Source organism: Rhinopithecus bieti, unplaced genomic scaffold, assembly GCF_001698545.2.
Source record: "Rhinopithecus bieti isolate Rb0 unplaced genomic scaffold, ASM169854v2 scaffold_12409, whole genome shotgun sequence".
In the NCBI taxonomy this organism is placed as follows: Eukaryota; Metazoa; Chordata; class Mammalia; order Primates; family Cercopithecidae; genus Rhinopithecus; species Rhinopithecus bieti.
The window spans coordinates 91,325-110,963 of NW_016807057.1; positions in this window are offsets into that span (position 1 = coordinate 91,325).

Consider the following 19,639-nt stretch of genomic DNA (forward strand, 5'->3'; position numbering starts at 1 on the left):
AATCAAGTTATTGCTTTTATAATTCCCATTTTAAAAACTGCTAAGAGCAGTACCTGCAATGGACTGTAATGTAGAACTATGTAATGTCTATCAAATTTACTGCAGCAGTCATACGAAGCAGAAATTTGGACCAGTTGGAAATTATCAATTATTCCAAACAGTGTCATCATTTGAAAACATCCCGCTTCTTGCTTTTGGAAAGAAAAAAAACAGTTTGTAAGAGGAGAAATTCAGCAGACAATAGATCTGCATATGTTATTTATGAGCCCCACGATGGTAAACCTCTTTATTGCCTCCAAGGAAAACAGAGACCCTCTTGTAGAGGTTTCTTGCATCTCAATTTGCAGGTTAGAAACACTGTATATAATAGCAAAGACTTGGAATCAACCAAAATGCCCACCAATAATAGACTGGATACAGAAAATGTGGCACATATACACCATGAAATACTAAGCAGCCGTAAAAAAGGATGAGTTCATATCCTTTGCAGGAGCATGGATGAAACTGGAAACCATCATTCTCAGCAAAGTAACACAAGAACAGAAAACCAAACACCGCATGTTCTCACTCATAAGTGGGAGTTGAACAATGAGAACACATGGACATGGTGGGGGGCAGGGAGCATCACACACCAGGGCCTGCCAGGGAGTTGGGGGCTTGGGGAGGGATAGCATTAGGAGAAATACCAATGTAGATGATGGGTTGATGGGTGCAGCAAACCACCATGGCACATGTATACCTATGTAACAAACCTGCACATTCTGCACATGTACCCCAGAACTTAAAGTGCGATGATAGCAATAATAATAATAAAATAAACACTAAGGAAAACAGTAAATGAAACTGTGGGCTGCTATTAGTTTAAAGTGACTAGCCATAATTAAGAAAGGTAGTACGTATTTTGGATGGTTATAAAAGAAATCAAAGAGAATTCAAAATTCTGTAACAAAAGACCAAAAAATGTTAACTGTAGTAAGAATCAATGGAAAGTCATGTATTTGGGTCTTAAAAGATAATTGCCCAACCACAGCTTGAGGAAACCTTGGGTCAACAAGAGCTTTTCTTGGACTTTCAGTTTATTACAAAAGCAATAACCTAATAATGTAGTGAAACACCTAAAATAACTAATGAAATCTTTACTTCTTGTGTATAAATAAGATACTACATCAGAAATAATTCCACTCTTATTCCTGAACTTGTCTAAACCTATACCTTGTGCATTGAGTTAATTTTTTAATCAAACATTTTACATACATCCTCAATCTCCATAAAAACTATTAGGTAAATGTTATTTTTTACTCCCATTTTACATATAAAGAAATAGACACTAGAATATTAAACAACTTTCATGAGATTATACAGATACTAGATGGCAGACCTGGGATTGGACCTAGGTAGACCAATTCTAGAGCCTATAATTGGAAGGCAATAATTTTGATAACAAGTATGAAGACTGAATTATATGAAAAACAGCAGAAAGAACTAAAGCATTTTATTTTGATTAAAATAAGTGAAGGACTATAATTTTCTTCAACCTTCTGAAGTAATACTATTTGAAGTAATAGCATGTGGGAGAGGAAATTGCTTTCAAATACAGAACTAGGGTCAATGTGTAAAAGTGATGAAAGTTTAGGTTCCGAGTCAAGGTAATTTGTATAGCAATTTGATTTAAAAATACAGTGACCCAAAGAATTGTTTAATTTAACAGTGTCCTGTCTTGAATTCAGCTTTTTAACTAGACATTAAATTATAACCCTTCATTGCTTCCTTATAATAAGTGCCAAAAGATGATACAAAGTGGTACAGATATTCTGGAAGTAAAAGAATGTGTTTAGTACAATAACCAGAAAACACTTCATGAAGAAGATAATAGTTAATACTTTAGCCTTGACTCTGTGATATAGTCTTAATTGTTGATATGAGAAATGACAGCCCTGGTAATAGGTGTTGGGATGTGGAAGGAAGGCACTGAGATTGTAAAGGAAGGTAAGATGCAATCATATGATGTAGGAGCTCAAATACAACTGAAACATTTGGGTCGCAGGATAGACATTATCAGACATGAATGCAGGAAAGAAAACTCTGGCACTGCTCTGCAATAGATTAAGTGACAATGACAAATATTTATAATACCATTAAGGTTGTAAAAGGTTGTCACATACATGTGACATACTAGTTGTGGCTATGGCAAGCATAATAAATCTGCTTAGATCCTAGTAAGAATTAATGCAGATGTGAAGAAGGAGATTCGAGTGGAAAAGCAGCAAAGTATACTGGTTAGGAACAACATCTGTAGCCAGTCAGACTTGGGTGTACATCCCCACGTCGTTACTTACTAGTTACGTGATTTGGCAAGTGGTGCTCTCAGCCTCAGTTTCCTCACGGGTTTAAAAATAACTAACTCATACATACTTCAAGGTTTAAATTACACAATGCATACAAAGCCCACCGTATTGGAAGTTCTCAGTAATCACTGGTGATGATGATTAATGATGGGGAGAGGGGAGAAAAGAGATAGAAGCAGCAGGCGCAGGGCTTGGTTAGCCGTACGACTTGCCAGATGATTGAATGTAGGGAATAGGAAAAAATAGCTGCAGGAGCAGTCAAAAATAACTTAGAATATTCAAGTATTTATAGTTGGGAGAATGGTTGTGCCATTAATAGATCAAGGTTGTCAGCTAGTGTTGAATTCAGGTTTGAAAGAGAAAAGAAAACAACTGTGGAAACTTCAAGAGGACATGATCTCAACTCTCCTGCACAGAAATTTAGTGCCACTTAATCTATCCAGCTGATCCCAGAGCCCCAGTAAAAATGTAGCACCCCGGTTGTTTGTGGCCTTCTGGTCTCAGCACTCTCCAGCTCCTTGCTTCTCAAAATTGGGATCACAGACTAGCAGCATTGGAGTCCCCTAGGAGCCCCCAAGGAGCTTGTGAGAAATGCAGAATCTCAGGCTTCTCTGCAAACCAACTGAATCAGAATTTGCATTTTAACAGGAATCTAAGGTGATTAGTATGCACAAAAGTTGCTAGAGGACAGTGGGGACTGGCAAAGGGGATGTCAGTTAATTAGATGACTGAATCTCAATTGTTTACTCTTTAGACTGTAATCTAATTAAAGGAATTTTATTGTGTTTGTTGACTACATGAATACGTTGAAGAATTGTATACCATAGCCTCACTCTGCCTCATTTTGTTCCATTTTAACTTTGTGGGCTGTTTATATGTCTGGAAAAGAAAACACACACAGAAATGTTATATTGTTTGAAGTAAAACAACTGTCGAACTAAAATATTGACTTGTTTAAATTCCATAAAATGATAAAAATTACCACAAAGTGATGGCATTTGCCCTCATAAAAAGAAGTTAGCTTGGCTCTTAGTATTATATTCAGGTTTTGAAACAAAAACTCTTCTATTCAATTACTCAAACCATATCTTATATTTTATTTAGCAAACTTGCGCTTGTAAACCCATGCAGTTTTCTTTTGTATCTTCAGGTGTAATATATCGTAGTGCTTTATATAAAACAAATTATTTTTGACAGTGGTTATTTAGAAGAAGCTTTCATAAATATGTCACACAAAAACATCTGGTATTACTCGAAGTCTATTTATTTTATTATCACAGTAGATTGTCTCCATTACATATTTTGGAATGCATTCAATTCTGATTTGTAAAAATTACTTCAGAAACAGTTTAATATATTTCCTCCAGCATAAGGAGAATATACATTTTTGAAATGTGGATACTGAGAGTGGGGATTGGATTTTGGGGGGACATACCTGATCAACCATATTTATCATTTCAAATTTTGTTTTAAATAAAATCATTACCCACATTCATTTCATATGTAACTGAACTCCTTATTAATTCATTCAATAGATATTTATTAAACACATACTACATGTGAGGGTGTTAGAACCCATGTGCTGGGGACTAAAAAGACAATGGTAAGCAGGAAAATACACGGTAATTTCCCTAAATGATCTTACAGATATCAAACAAATAACGTACAATTAAAACAGTGAAACAGATACATGATGCAGTAAGACTGTGAGTGATAGGCCCGTGAGATTTTATGGAGGTGTTGCCCTGAGGAAGTGACAGTACCGTTAAGAGACAGAAAGAGGGCAGCTGCAAATTTAGATGCAAAAGGTATTAGAGAGCTCAGGGAGTAGGAAGCAGCCAAATACAGTGAGTTCCAGGCATAAGAAACAACAGAGGCCCTGCGGAATGGCACACTAAGGGAGATAAAAAAAGAAAAGGCCAGCATGTGGCGGGAGTACAGAAATTGAGAGCAGCTGCTGGGCACAGTGGCTCATGCCTGTAATCTCAGCACTTTGGGAGGCGAAGGTGGGTAGATCACCTGAGGTCAGGAGTTCAAGACCAGCCTGGCTAACATGGCGAAACCCTGTCTCTACTAAAAATACAAAAAATTAGCCGCGCGTTGTGGCGCACGCCTGTTCCAGCTCCTCGGGAAGCTGAGGCAGGAGAATCGCTTAAACCCAGGAGGCAGAGGTTGCAGTGAGCCGAGATTGCACCATTGCACTCCAGCCTGGGTGACAAGAGTGAAACTCCATCTCAAAACAAAAAATAAAGACAAACAAACAAAAAAATGAAATAGAGAGCAGCCTGGAATACACAAGGTTGGCATATCAAATGGAGGTGAGACCAGGCAGGATGTGGTGAGCCGTGGTAAGATTTTACTATTCCATCTGCATCATTACAGCAAGCTTGACTTAAGAAAAAAAAAGTCATATTTGCACTGACAGATTAGAAAAAAGATTAGAAGTAAATGAGAGAAGAGTCTTTAAGAGGCTAATGTACAATAGTACCAGTGAATACTCTAGAATTTAACTACCAGAAAAATCCAGTATATCAGATGTTCATCTGTGACCCTTTCTAGACAACCTCTTTTTTTTTTTTTTTTTTTTTTTTTTTTTTTTTTTTTTTTTGAGACAGTGTCTTACTCTGTTATCCAGTGGAGTGTAGTGGCACAATCACAGCTCACTGCAGTCTCTACCTCCTGCTGTCAATCAATCCTCCAGCCTCAGCCTCTCGAGTAGCTAGAATTGTAGGTGTGTGCCACCACCACATCTGGCAAATTTTGTATATTTTGTAGAGATGGAGTCTCCCTGTGTTGCCCAGGCTGATCTTGTACTCCTGGGCTTAAGCAATCCTCCCTCTTAGGTCTCCCAAAGTCCTGGGATTACAGGCATGAGCCACCATGCCATGAGCCACCATGCCAAGCCCCTTCTTTTTATTAATCTCATCTCTAACCACAATCTCAACTCCACAACCATACACTGTATACTTATTCTTCAATGAATTTCACATCTTTTCTTCCTCTGAGTTTTTACATAATGTTTATTCTTCTCAGAATGACACTCTCTTTTCTCTGCTTCTTTCTTTAAAACATGCCTGAAAGCTTACCTCCTTAAGAAGACCTTGACAGTTTTCCCCAGGAAGAGTTCATTTTCCACCTCTCTGCTGGCACCAACACCTTATAACAACTAGATATATAACATTTATCACATGGTACAGTTATTATTTGGGGGGAGGATTTTTTGCCAACACATCAGATGACTTCAAGCTATTGTTTTAAGCCATTCAAAATTATTCAGTGAACATTTGTAGAAGCCCCAAATAGGAAATATAAGTAAACAGTTTTTTCAGCTGAGGCAGGGATAGGGGTTTTATTATCCCTCTAGAATTTCCTCAGAGAAGAATCCAGAATGATCCCAAGTTGGCATCATCTGCAGTCCAAAATGATACATTAATAAAATATACATCATGAATTCAGTATCGGTAGAAGTCAAATTACTTCTCAACACAGCCATTCTTTTTCTATTTTTTTAACTTTTATTTTAAGTAAAAAATAAAAGTAAAAAGTTTTTTTTGTCTTTTTACTTTTATTCAGGGGAACATGTGCGGGTTTGTTATACAGGTAAATTGCACGTCACAGGGGCTTGATATACATATTATTTCATCACCCAGGTAATAAGCATGGCACTTGATTGGTAGCTTTTTGAACATCACTATCCTTCCACCCTCCACCCTCAAGTAGGCCCTGGTGTCCATTGTTTCCTTCTTTGGGTCCATATGTAGTCAAAGTTTAGCTCCCACTTATAAGTGAGCACATGTGGTATTTGGTTTTCTGTTTCCGCACTAGTTTGCTGAAGATAATGCCCTCCAGTTGCATCCATGTTGCTGCAAAAGACACAATCTCATTCTTTTTTATGACTGCATAGTGTTTCATGGTGTATATGTATCACATTTTCACCATTGCTGGGCATTTAGGTTGATTCCATGTCTTTGCTATTGGCAACACAGCCATTCTAAGATGCTAGAAAGTCATCATCTATTAACTTTGAAGTTTTATAAATATGGGTCTAGCAACATCTCTGTACCCCACAAATTTCAGCATACAGATAGAAGTCCCTGAATGATTTTTTGCAGCCACTGCTACTTGGCTTAAGATATAAGATAAGTTTACCTGATCCAACCAGTTCAGTAGGCACTGGAACAGATAGGGCAACATAGAACATTGCTAATGTCCAAAAGCTCTCTTCATAGGAATTACCTCAAAAAGTGTTCTCCCTCTTGGTCTCTCCAACATCTGAGGTACCATTGAGAAACTTGTTGAACTGAGAATTACGAAACTTATTTTCAATTATTTCCTATGTAAATCTTCATAGGCAACCAATGTCTCACACATGTAGAGGCACTTAGAACTTCTTGTGTCATTATCAGTCTTTGGAGTATCAGCCAACATGAAAACAGAATCTCATCATAGTATTCTTCTAAACATACCTAGCTTATTCCCTGGTATAGATTAAAGGAGAAACACATGCTGTTCATTTTCAGCAGGGTACACTTAAATAGCTTATTTTATGTAGAGTAGTAACATTGTTGGTGCCTTTTAGGTCCTTACAATAAATATAGGTGCTGATCATATGTGCCAGGCAAAGACCAAAACTAAGATGGAGCTTACATTGTATTGTATCTGATTGACAATAATTTGAAAAATAAATACATAATATATTACGGGTGATAAGTGGTACAAGAAGAAGAAAAAAATAAAGCACAAGAAGAGTGTAAGGAGTAATACAGGGAGAGGGTTACTCTTTAAATTGAGTGATCAGGTCAAACCACTCTGAAAATACATTTGAGCAAAAGCTTGAATAAAGCAAGGGAGAAAATCAGGAAGAAAACTTGAGAAGAAACCTTCCCAGCAGGAAAAAGAAAAAAAGAAGAACACCTATCAAGTTGATCCCCTTCATTTCTCTTCTCGCCATCTTCACTGTCACTCTTATTTCATACCATCATCGTTTCTTGCCGCCTTGCTGCAATTGCCTCCAACGTGTTCTCCTTGCCTCTGGTCTTTTATTCTCAAATACATTCTCCACAGTGATATCTGTGTGATTCTAAATTGAAAATATAACATAACCCCCAACTTAAAACTTTCAGAATCTTTCAATAATCTACTGATAGAGTCCAAACTCATGACACGATATGCATAGCCTTTCGTTGTCAGACTACCGTCTATCTAATTAGCTTCTCGTTTTTACCCTAGTGTGCACTAAACTACTTGCTCTCCTTAAAATGCTCCATGTACATGCTTTCCTCTCGGCTTGAAATATCCTTCACCCTAATTAGCCTTTAAGACTCACCTCTCACTTCCCCTTCTGGGTCTTTATTAGTTCCTCTTACCTACCTGACCAAGCTAGTCACACTCTACTGTGTGCACTCATAGTACCCTGAATACAGCAACTTTTTTAACGTACTACTGGGTTTGTAGTTGTTGCTTTTCTCTCATTACATTATTTACCTCCTTGGATATAGAAACTTTCCTATATATATCTTCATATCTCCAGGATCTACCTCAGTGCTTGCCACATTATATGTCCTAAATAACTGATAAGAAATGGGGAAAAATGATATATTAATGTGATAGAATGCCTGAGGGACTGAAACTCAGAAGAATCAGATCAACCTAACTTACAGCATAAATTTGGATACGTTTCTTTCACTTCTAGGCTTTGGTTTTCTCATTTTTAAAATCATGCCTCTTAACTAGATACTCTCAAAGGCCCATTCAGCTCTGAAAGGTTCCAAACATTTGTCTGAAATTGAATAGTGTTAATGTTGTTCTACTTTTTTAGCAAAGCCCCAAAGCAGACAAAGTCCTCTAGCCACCTGAGAAAGTCAATTATCTTTCAAACAGTAAGCAATGTATTTCTTAATCACTGGCAGAAGCACTTCCAATTTTTTATAAATAGAAATCTTTTGGTAACATAAACAAAATTGATTGAACCTGGAGATTGAGCTTTTGGAAAATATGAGCAAATCTCTCATCTCCTTTGGAAGATAAGCATGATTTTGAAATGTTTCATCTGACTGAAGTCAGCTTGTACATGAAAATCCCACTTTAGATGTTAATGGCACTTTTGCTTGGAGTCTTTCTGCTTAATCACTGAAGTCATCTACTAAGGTCAAAAGTATTTAGCAAAATAAGTATTTTTTAAGCAGAATTTGTACTTTTCTAATGATATTTGGAAAAAAAAGTTTTCTTACTTATGGAATATTCATTATTGGCAATTTGGAGTGCATTTGCAAGCCACAAAAATCCTGCACTGATTATAGGCTTTCTCCAATTTTTTATACTGTGTTCTGGAGGCAACTCAATTTGGTCAAACTGGAGCCAAGGTGTAGAGGTCTTATACTGGAAACACACATGGCAGCCAAGTATCATGTTATGCTGCAACATGGCTGAGTAGGAGAGATCATGTGAGACATTTGGAATACAGGAAGATATTTTTTCAACTGCTGTTCAGTCAAAGTCAATATAAAAGAAAAGCCGACGTTAAGAGACTATGAATATGATAGCCCTGTGAATTCTACAACTATAATTACAAGTGTTTGTGGGACAGAATCAACTGAGTCTCAGGGTAAAGTCATTGATGACGAGTGGCAGAAATTCAGCTTGCAGTGAATGTAATTTCAATCTCTTCTTGCTAAACATAAGCCTTTGTCATCAGAATGTCTGAAACTGACATATAGAAAGAGTTCATGTTATATCTAATACAAAAGCAAAATTGGTTATATACCACTTTCTTTCTAAATGGTGGCTTTAAAAAATAAGCTTAAGTCACAAAGATTCCAATGATTTCAATTTACTTCTGCAAAATTTGTATTAAAAATAGAATATGATCTAGAGACAAGCACCATTGTCTTTCTCTCCTCTCTCTCTCTCTCTCTCTCACACACACACACACACACATACACATACACAGAAAGAGAGTAGCTCAGTACTTGACAAGTTTGTTTTTCTGGAATGTACAGTTTGTATTGGCACAAGGTAGTAATTTGACAGAAAGTTAAAGAAGTCATTTGGTGAGCAGTTTAAGCTATAAAAATCCTGTGTAATTAAAAGCAATAAATGACTATTAGGAGAGTTTCTTGCAGTGGTTAATAATCAATGTATGAATTGAGAGAAAGCAATGCTTTATTTTCCTCACTTCATAGTTCTAATAAACTCAGTCCTCCAAATATGCCTTCGATTTAAGAAAAAAAAAATGTTTCTTAACTCATGAAATAGCCATCACATTCCAAAAACCTACAACCAGAAACTTGTGCTTTGACACTTAGGTGAAAGAGAAAGAGAGAATTTGAAAATCACAATTTATTGTTTAACATAAGAGAAGACAGAAACTGCAATGCCACACAAACTTTTATTGCTATCAAATCAAATCACAGAAGTCTATAAGATTGATTCAGTTTCATCAGAAAAAATTGTTGTCTCAAGTTCAGTATTCCCTGCTCAAGAAAGCAAAGGTGCAGAGAATACATTTTGGACACTAATATTTGTTTTCATTTTCAGTCTGGGACTTGAAATGAGCAGTTTCAATTATAAGAATAATTCATTTATACAGAAGAATGGCTTTCATAAAGGTGCCTAACCTTACAAAGACTGCTGCACATTTCTAAAGAAGCTTCATGCACTGACATACTGGATCTGTAAAGTGATACACATTTCATTTCCAAGAGACTATTAGGCACCTCTACCCAAATAAATACCTATAATTTCTCCCTTTTCTTTCCATAGTGACTTTGCCAAGGCCATGTGAGCCAATTCCTGACTATGTTTACATGTATTATCATGGAAGTAGCCACTGTAACAGCACAAACTTCCTAATGAATCCAATTTGTTAAGGTTTTCTGTTAGTGTAGATGATGAGCATAAAAAGAGAAATGTAAACAAGATACAATTGTTTGGGTTTATGCTTGAAAAACAGAGGAAACTCAATAATGTGGTTAGAGAAAAGGTAATTTTCCTAGGAAGCAAAAGAAAGACTTGCTTTTATTTTATTTTATTTATTTATTTATTTTTCCTTGAGACGAAGTCTGTCACTAGGCTGGAGTGCAGTGGTTCGATCTCAGCTCACTGAAACCTCCGCATCCCAGGTTCAAGCAATTCCCCTGCCTCAGCCTCCTGAGTAGCTAGAAGTACAAGCACATGCCACCACGCCCAGCTAATTTTTTTTTTTTTTTTTTTTTTTTTTGTATTTCAGTAGAGACGGGGTTTCACCATGTTGGCAGGATGGTCTTGAACTCCTGACTTTGTAATCTGCCTGCTTCGGCTTCCCAAGGTGGTGGGATTACAGGCATGAGTCACTACACCTGGCCTACTTTCATATTTCTGGGAAGGGAAAACATGTCATATCTTTAATGTTTCATTTCAACTTTGGTGACAGTGATATGAATAGAAGATCCTTCTGTTGGAACACCTAGAATTCACCTCTGTGCTTTGGCTCTTAAGGAGTGTGTGAGTTTTATCCTATCTCCCTTTCTGAATACAATATGACCTTGCTCAAAATCACAACATTCACATAGGAAGTGAGAATCTTCTGAATCTTGTGTACTCTACAGGAGGGGTTTCAAACCTGTCAGTAAAGAGCTACCAGTGGCTCTCCAAACTTTATGGAATTGCCTATTGCATAGTTTGGCTCTCCAAAAGAAGCAGAAGAGACCTTGTGTATAGATTGAAGGTTCCTAGGAGCCACAACCTGCTCTGCTCTGATGGAGAAATGGGAGAAATTAGTTAACCCCTCCAGCCTGCTTCTACTTTTTCCTCCTTAGCAAGTGCTCACTCTTCCTTTGTAACCTTCCTGTCCTTTTCTTATTTCTTGCCTTCTCCCTCAACTTTTTTTTTCTTGTTCTTCCTCTACCATCTTCTTCCTTTACCTGTATCTCTTTCATCTACCTCTTTCTTCTCTACTCTTTTGATATTTATTGTTCTTCCACTCCTTTGTCGGTTTTGCCAGTAGCCCACTAATGTCAGGCACTGTTCTATGCAATGCAAAAATATTAAATTAAATTTTAAAATTTTGCAGATTTGCATTCAAGGAGGTCACAATCTCTTGCCAAAAATGAGAAAGTATGAAACATGTTTTCACCAGTTACAGCACACCAGTGTATTACATTCAAGTTTAAGACTGGACTTATTCATAAATATCACTTAAATAAAATACTGCAGATAATGTCTTTCTCATAATATTTAAAATTATGAGTGACACTTCATAGGTCACTTATTCCTGGTCTGTACTACTATCAACAAATTAGTTTGCCTGACATCATGGAATATTTTACAGGCATATCGACAAGCAAAATAGCATTGTGTATGAGTGTCTCTGGGGCATTTTCCCAGGAAGTCTTTGCTATCAACCAACCTGACTCTGAGTGTGAAGATTCTCAAAGCCCTCTGTGTATTTCCATCTTACAGTATGTACAGACTTGGAGTACAATAAACACTTTATTTCCAATAAATGAATTTAATCTGCTCTGGTTTGAACATCTGTCCCCTCAAAAAACTCACAGCGAAATTTAATCTCCAATGTGCCAGTATTGAGAGGTGGAGCCTTTAAGAGGTGATGAGGTGATGAGGGCTTTGCACCCACGAATAGATTAATTGATTCATGGTTTAAGAGATTAATGGGTTATTGTGGGAATGGGACTGTTGGCTTCATAAGAACAGGAAGAGAGAGTTGAGCTAGCACACTCATCCCTTTCCAAGTGATTCCCTGTGCCACTGCAGGGCTCTGCACAGAGTCCCCATCAGCACGAAGGCTCTCACCAGATGTATCCTGTCTACCTTGAACTGCCCAGACTCCTGAACTCTGAGAAATAAATTTTGTTACTCAGAAATTACCCAGTTTTAGGTTCTTTTATAAGCCACAGAAAACAGACTAAGACATAATTTAATTTACCCATGATCACCCCCATATCCTGTTATCAATATCCATTATCAATATGTTGCAACCATATCCCACAAGTTTGTGAAATTCTTTCTCTATTCTTTGGGGCATCCTTCTCCTCCCAGGGTATCTAGAGTCCTGGATATTTACATGTCTTCAGAGTCGAATTTTCTTTCTACCCAAATTCACATGTTGAAACCCTCACCCCTAGTATCTCAGAAAATGTCTGTGTGGAGATAAGACCTTTAAAGAGGTAATTAAGTTTAAATGAGGCTGTTAGGATGGAATTCAATCCAGCCTTACTGGTGTTCTTGTAAGAAGTGGAGATTAAAACACAGATATGCATATGCACAAAGGAAAAGCCAAGTGAAGGTGCAAGGAGGAGATGGCCATTTGAAGGCCAAGGAGAGAGGCCTCAGAGGAAAGCCGCCCTACCACAACCTTGACCTTGGATTTCCAGTCTCCAGAATTGTGAGAAAATACATTTATGATGTTTAATCCATCTAGTCTGTGATATTTTGTATGGCAGCAGCACTGGCAAACTAATATAACATGGATCTCAATGTCACTTCTTAATAATATCCCATACACTAACTCTACACTCATACATTAACTAACTCATCTCATATCCTAACTACCCATCACATACACTAACATCTCAGGATCTACTTCATGGGGAATCCAAGTTGAGACAAGATTATTTGACTTTTCCTCAGGCCCAGACCTCTAGATGTATGCCTGATTCCTGAACAGAGAGAAGACTGTAAGTTGAGATTGAGAACCAGACCCAATAACGTATTAGAGCTCAAGCATTATCACTTTTGAAACTAAAAGTCTAACCTAATGGAAAGAATACCCTGCAACTGTAGAATCTTGGGGTCTTTGGGTGCCTGCTAGCAAAGCAGTGGCTGTGTCCACTATTTCATCAACCAGGAAATGGTGGGCATCAACCAGGAACTCTTGTGCTTAGTTAAGTAACTTTATGTAACAATACTAATGACCATACAGGTTCCAAACCTAGATGGTCATCACATCACCTGAGTTTTCTTAAAAATACAGGCTCCTGGCCGGGCGCGGTGGCCCAAGCCTGTAATCCCAGCACTTTGGGAGGCCGAGACAGGCGGATCACGAGGTCAGGAGATCGAGACCATCCTGGCTGACACGGTGAAACCCCGTCTCTACTAAAAAATACAAAAAACTAGCCGGGCGAGGTGGCGGGCGCCTGTAGTCCCAGCTACTCGGGAGGCTGAGGCAAGAGAATGGCGTGAACCCGGGAGGCGGGGCTTGCAGTGAGCTGAGATCCAGCCACTGCACTCCAGCCTGGGTGACAGAGCGAGACTCCGGCTCAAAAAAAAAAAAATACAGGCTCCTGTGCTCTACTCTAGACCAATTGAATCAAAATTCTCTAAAGGTAGGGCCCAGAAATGTAATTTTTAAATCTTCCCAGATCATTCTAATCATGATGGGTTTAGGAACCAGTGGCATAGAATATATATAAGATATCCATGTGGACTCCCAGAGGTAATGGGAGGACACCTGGCAGGTGATAAGGCAAGAGGATTCAATTGTCAACAGAATGGTGGTCATATATGCATTTAGAGACTAGTGAGGCCTCAGGAGAAGGCACAATATGTTATAAGTAAAACCTGTTTGGATGTGGGATTCAGACAAACCCAGATTCAGGTTCAGCTTATCTACTTACTGGCCATGTGTCCCTGGGAAAAACATGACAATTCTTATTGTTTCATTTTCTGCACCTGTGAAATAAGGATACAAGCACCTTACTTTAGAAGGTCGCTGTGGAAATTATGTTGAACTTCCCATCCCTCATCCCTCCCATTCCTTTCACAACGTCTGGCACCCCAGTACAAACTCCATTAACGTTTAGAAAAGGAGATGTAGAAAGTAAGGATCAGTAACAAATACATTATCTCTTTTCCAATTTCTATAAGAATTTTTTTCTAATTTCTGTAAGATGAATATTTGGAAGGCAGTGGCCCACTTAGAACCATTTAAATGCTTTCTTTTTTCAGAGTTTTCATTTAGGCTGAAATTGGTTTAAGGACAGAAGATGATTCTCTAGTGACATGAAATTTTTTAACACTGAGAGTAATTTGCTATGTGAGTCATTGGCTCTGCTTACAGCAAAATAGTTTTTAACGACTTGGATGAAAATATGTAAGGGAGGCTGATCAAATCTGCAAATGACGGGATCAGGAAGGGAGAGCTACTGCATGACTTATCACACAAGCCTCCTAAAGACCTTGACTAATTATCCTGGTGGGCCAAAATGAATAAGATGCAATGAAACTGGCATAAGAGTAAAGCCCAGTGCTGGGATCCTGGAGAGTATTTTAGCAAATGAAAAATAGAAGGGACTTAATAAATAGTTCCTGTAAAAGTCTCCTAAGAGTTCTAACTCACTAGGAAGAGCAGAATTTTCTCACATTTATTTTGTACTTCCATAGAATATTATACCTATCAGAGACTACAATAGCATGTAGAATATTGTGCTGCATCATTCTCTGAGAATCTGTCTCCATTTTAGTCTATGTGTAGTATAAAAATGAGATTATGTCTTGTTTTTCTTTAAATATCCAATATTAATATCAAATCTGGCATAGAGTATATTCTCAGTAAAGATTTGTTCTATGAATTGAAATATGTGTGAATGTAAGAATAACGGTATACATCAATGGAATAAGGTCCTCAAAATCAAGATATGAAAGAAATGGTTGCCTAAGTAGGGATGGAGAGAAGGACTATGTATTTATTAACCAATATTGATGATGTTAACTTCCAAAGATTGACTTTGCCTGCATAACAATTCTGCAAGTGCAGTGTGATAATGTAGCATTTTCTGAGGTACGATCCTCACTTACAAGGGACTCTGAGGAGAAGAAATACTCAGGGTAAGAGGATGGCTTCTGTCCTCAAAATTGGTCACTAATTTCTTAATATTCTAGCACTCTGAGATTCACAGTACAGTGTAATATGTTAAAGGCTCTGGGAAGTTCTACTACAAATAAAGTTTCTTTATCCTAATTTTCAACCCTGTTGCTGATGAATTAATTTAATCACGGAATCAATTTTGTGTGTGAAAGATACCTATTAGCCTCCCAGGGAAAGCACTGGGGGAATGCTATGGGGTAGAAGCTCTGAACTAGGAATTGAGAACTCTAGGTTCTTGTGGTGACTCATCATTACTGACCTCATGTCCTTGGACATAAAGCCATAGTTTTCCTATCTCTGAAATGAGTTGTTAATGCTGGATTTCCTTTCATCTTTATCACTGTCATGCCTTATGATCCGTAGAACTGGGAGCATGCTCTAACAGTATTTGTAAGTATGGTAGTATGGTAAAAATTGCTACATCTCGCCAATACCCAGATCTTCTTTTTTTCCTCTGTATACGGGAGACTATGCTTCCCAGCATTTTGGGGACTGCGGGAGTCATGTGTCTAGTTCTGACTAATAAAATACTACTAATAATAATGGAATGGGATGCAGCACTTCCAGGCTGAGTCAGTGAAAAGTTTTGCATGATTTTCCAGTCCTCCTCCCCAGTGTTCCAGCAATCATGGAGAAAGTCTCACATTGAGATGGTGGCGCCACAAGACCGAGGTGGCATGGATTGCTGAATCACTGCCCTGGCAGCTGCCCTGGAGAGTTGTCTGGACTTCCAGCAGATTTTGTGTTAGTGAGAAATAACTTGAGGTGTTAAATCATTGGGATTTGGGGGTTGTTTGTTACCACAGCATTAGCCTAGCCTCTCCTGACTAATAAAGTAAGGCAACTACTTTAATTCAAAAAACATTGAATCCCATTCTTAACATGAAGCTCTGTTTTATATGCCTTTGAACTAATGTTTTATATGCCTTTTGGGTCTTGCAATTAAAAGATTACCATAAATAAAATATATTAATCCTTTTAACTTCAAATAATGTTATTTAGGCCACTATTTTAAATGCCAAATTTCAGTAAGAAAAGCATAATACCATGCTTTGGGTCTGTCACTCCTGACATCCAAGGAGTTCAGATTGTTTTCACACATGTTATCCAATTTATGCTCCTGCAGTCCAGGGACATAGAGAAAGAAAAAAATATGCCTATTTTACTAAGAGCAGAGTGCAATGCTCAGACAGGGTGCATCATTTTTTTGGTCCACAGAGAAAACAGATTTTATAATTGTGCTTCTACCTCACCCAATACGAGGTTCTACCTGCTCATTTTTTATTTTGCACCAGTTTGTGCAGTTTTGTGAAATTTCCTCTTTAAATAGCCATAACAATTTATCTGCCCCTCTCTGGTGGCATGCTTTGTTTATTTAAACTTTATATTTTAACAATCTTTATGGCATTCCTGCAATGTGAAGAATAAGATTTTTGGCAATGAGAGGGGTCAGAAGTTGAGAAACAGAAGCTAGGGGAAAGATACAAATGGAAGTTAGTCTCTTAATTTGCCAGAAATTTATAGCCAAGTAGAGTTTGAGGAGGTCAATGGAGAGGAAGCACACAAGACATAATAATACAAGGACTTGCATGAAAAACCTAGCAGGCTAAACGTGGAAGTCATCAACCTGCAGGTCCTCATGAAGAACTGTCTTCCAGATTGTGAGAGATACTGCTTTTAAATTTAGTCTATAAAACCTGATTAGTTGTTTTAGATCTAAAGCTAATAGGACAGAGGCTTCATCTTCCTTACTGTGTCTTACCTAACAGTTGGAACATAGTAGGTACTCAATTAATTAATGAAGAGTGATAGGGGAGAAGAGACTGGAGGAAGGAAGGAAGAAAGAAAAGAAGAAATAAGGGAAGGAGGAAAAGGAGGGAGGGATCATTGAATAAAAGAAAGAAAAGAAGGAGGGAACAAAGGAAGGAAGGAAGGAAGGAAAGGGAAGGGAAGGAAAGGAGGGAGAGAGGGAGGGAGGGAGGAAGGGAGAGAACAGAAGGAATAGAGCTTTATAGTGTATTTACAGTCTACGGTGGTTACTACAACTTTAACTCTACCCTCACACCTGGAGTGATCAACTAGAGTAAATTCATGGAAATAAGAGAAGATTTTGTATTCATGATATAAAAAGGTGCCAGGTAGAAGACACAGAGAGACATGAAGAGAGGAGAAAAGGGCAGAGGGAAGAGAAAGAAAACAATCAATAATAAAGATCATTTGGAAATTTGTATGTAATACCAAATAAAAATTAATTAAAATATCCAAAGGTAAGTCAAAGAAATCATTAAGACAGTAGAATTAAAAGATCAAAAAATATTTTTAAAATAAGGGAAAAAAGATAAGACAGTAAAAGGATCAATCAAGGATGTCCAAATTCCACTAAAGGTATCCAGAAAGAGGGAAAAAAAAATACTGGGAAGGAAATTACCAAATAAATTAAGAAAATATCCTCAAACGGAAGGGCATTTAACACCAGGTTGATACAATCTAGCACCCACCGCCTGCCCACTCTTAGTTGATACTAAAACTATTCAACATCTCAGAGCATGGGCACTGTTTCAAGTTGTTACAGGAAAGCTATTGTCAGACAGATTAACATGCAGGATGTTTTTTATGGGGTGCTCCTGGATTCAGTAGTTGTGAAAAAGAAATGAAGGAGGCAGAACTGGGGAGAAAGGCAAATTATGCTGTGTCCCAGTGAAGTCCTACATGACTGGAAATCTGGGAATTGAAATGGCCCTTCAGAAGTCTCCCTAACTGCAAGAACAGGACTTTGTACTCAACATTGATCATTCATTAAATACACATTATTCCTGGAAGGGGACATGACTACAAATGTGGCAGTTTTCATTAGCTCAGGCAAGAAAGATCTCAGCTTAGGGCTGTCATCTAGTAGTACTCCCAGAGCTGGAGGAATAAATATTTCATTGCTGAAGGGAAACCTTGGTTGCACACTACAGCAGTGTTATAGGCACCACGCAATCGTAATAATGAACTTTGACTTATATACTGCATTTTTGTGCGTTGGCTGGATGTTGTCTTTGCCTGCCATGTTGAATTGACAAATAATAATTTAAAAGCCATACTAAGGCACAATATTGGCAATTTTAGAACATCAGGATTCCCACATGCTCCCAGAAAAGCAAAAACAATATATCACATAGACTTCAACAGCAAACAGAGTGGCATCAGACTTTTCAACAACACTGGAAACTGAAAGACAGTAGGTCAATGCCTTCAAATTCTATGGGCAGAATTATTTTCAACCTAGACTTAACGCAAAGTCAGATTATCAAGCAAGTGTGTGGATTATGTAAAGATATATTCAGACATGCAAAAACTAAAAAATGTTACTTCTCTTCCCTCTTGTTTTAGGAAAATAGTAAAGAATGTTCTTTAGCCACTGAAAAAGCATATCAAGACAAGGAAGATGGTATTCAGGAACATGAACTCTCCCTTGCTGTGATTTGAATGTGTCTCCCAATTTTATGTGTTGGAAATGTAATCCTTAATACAGCAGTGCTGAGAGGTGGGACCTTTAAGAGATGATTAGGTCATGAGGGTTCTTGCCTCACGAATTGATTAATGCTGTTATTGCTATGGTGGGTTAGTGATCACAGAAGTGGGTTCCTGATAAAAGGATGAGTTAAGTCCCCTTATCTCCACTTTCTCTTGCCCATCTACCATGGAATGACACAATAAGAAGACCTTTGCCAGATGCAGGCTTCTCAACCTTGGAATTCTCATCTTCCAGAACTATAAGAAGTAAATATCTGTTTTTTATAAATTACCCAATCTCAGGTATTCTGTTATAGCAGCACAAAACAGACTAAGGGACCCCCACCACACCCCCCATCAAAAGAAGAAAAGGTAAGTATACTAACACTGAAAAGAGCAGTACTCCATCACTCCAAACACTGCAGTCAGGACTGCAGTCTTATCTGAAGATTCAACTGAGGTGAGCAACGGGGAATCTGCTTCCAAATTCACTCATGTTGGCTAGTCTTTACTACCTGAGCCTGTTCACAGGATGACCTCACAATATAGCATCTGATTTCTTTAGAAGTGGGCAACTGTGGCCAGGCATGGTGGCTCATGCCTGTCATCCCAGCACTTTGGAAGGCCAAGGTGGATGGATCACCTGAGGTCAGGAGTTTGAGACCAGTCTGGCCAACATGACGAAACCCCGTCTCTACTAAAAATGCAAAAATTAGCCGAGCATAGTGGTGGGTGCCTGTAATCTCAGCTACTTGGGAGGCTGAGGCAGGAGAATCACTTGAACTCTGAAGGCGGGGGGGTGCAGTGAGCCAAGATCGCGCCGTTGCACTCCAGCCTGGGCAACAAAAGCCAAACTTTGTCTCAGAAAAAGATAAGGAAAGAAAGAAAGAGAAAAAAGAAAGAAAGAAAGAAAGGAAGGAAGGAAGGAAGGAAT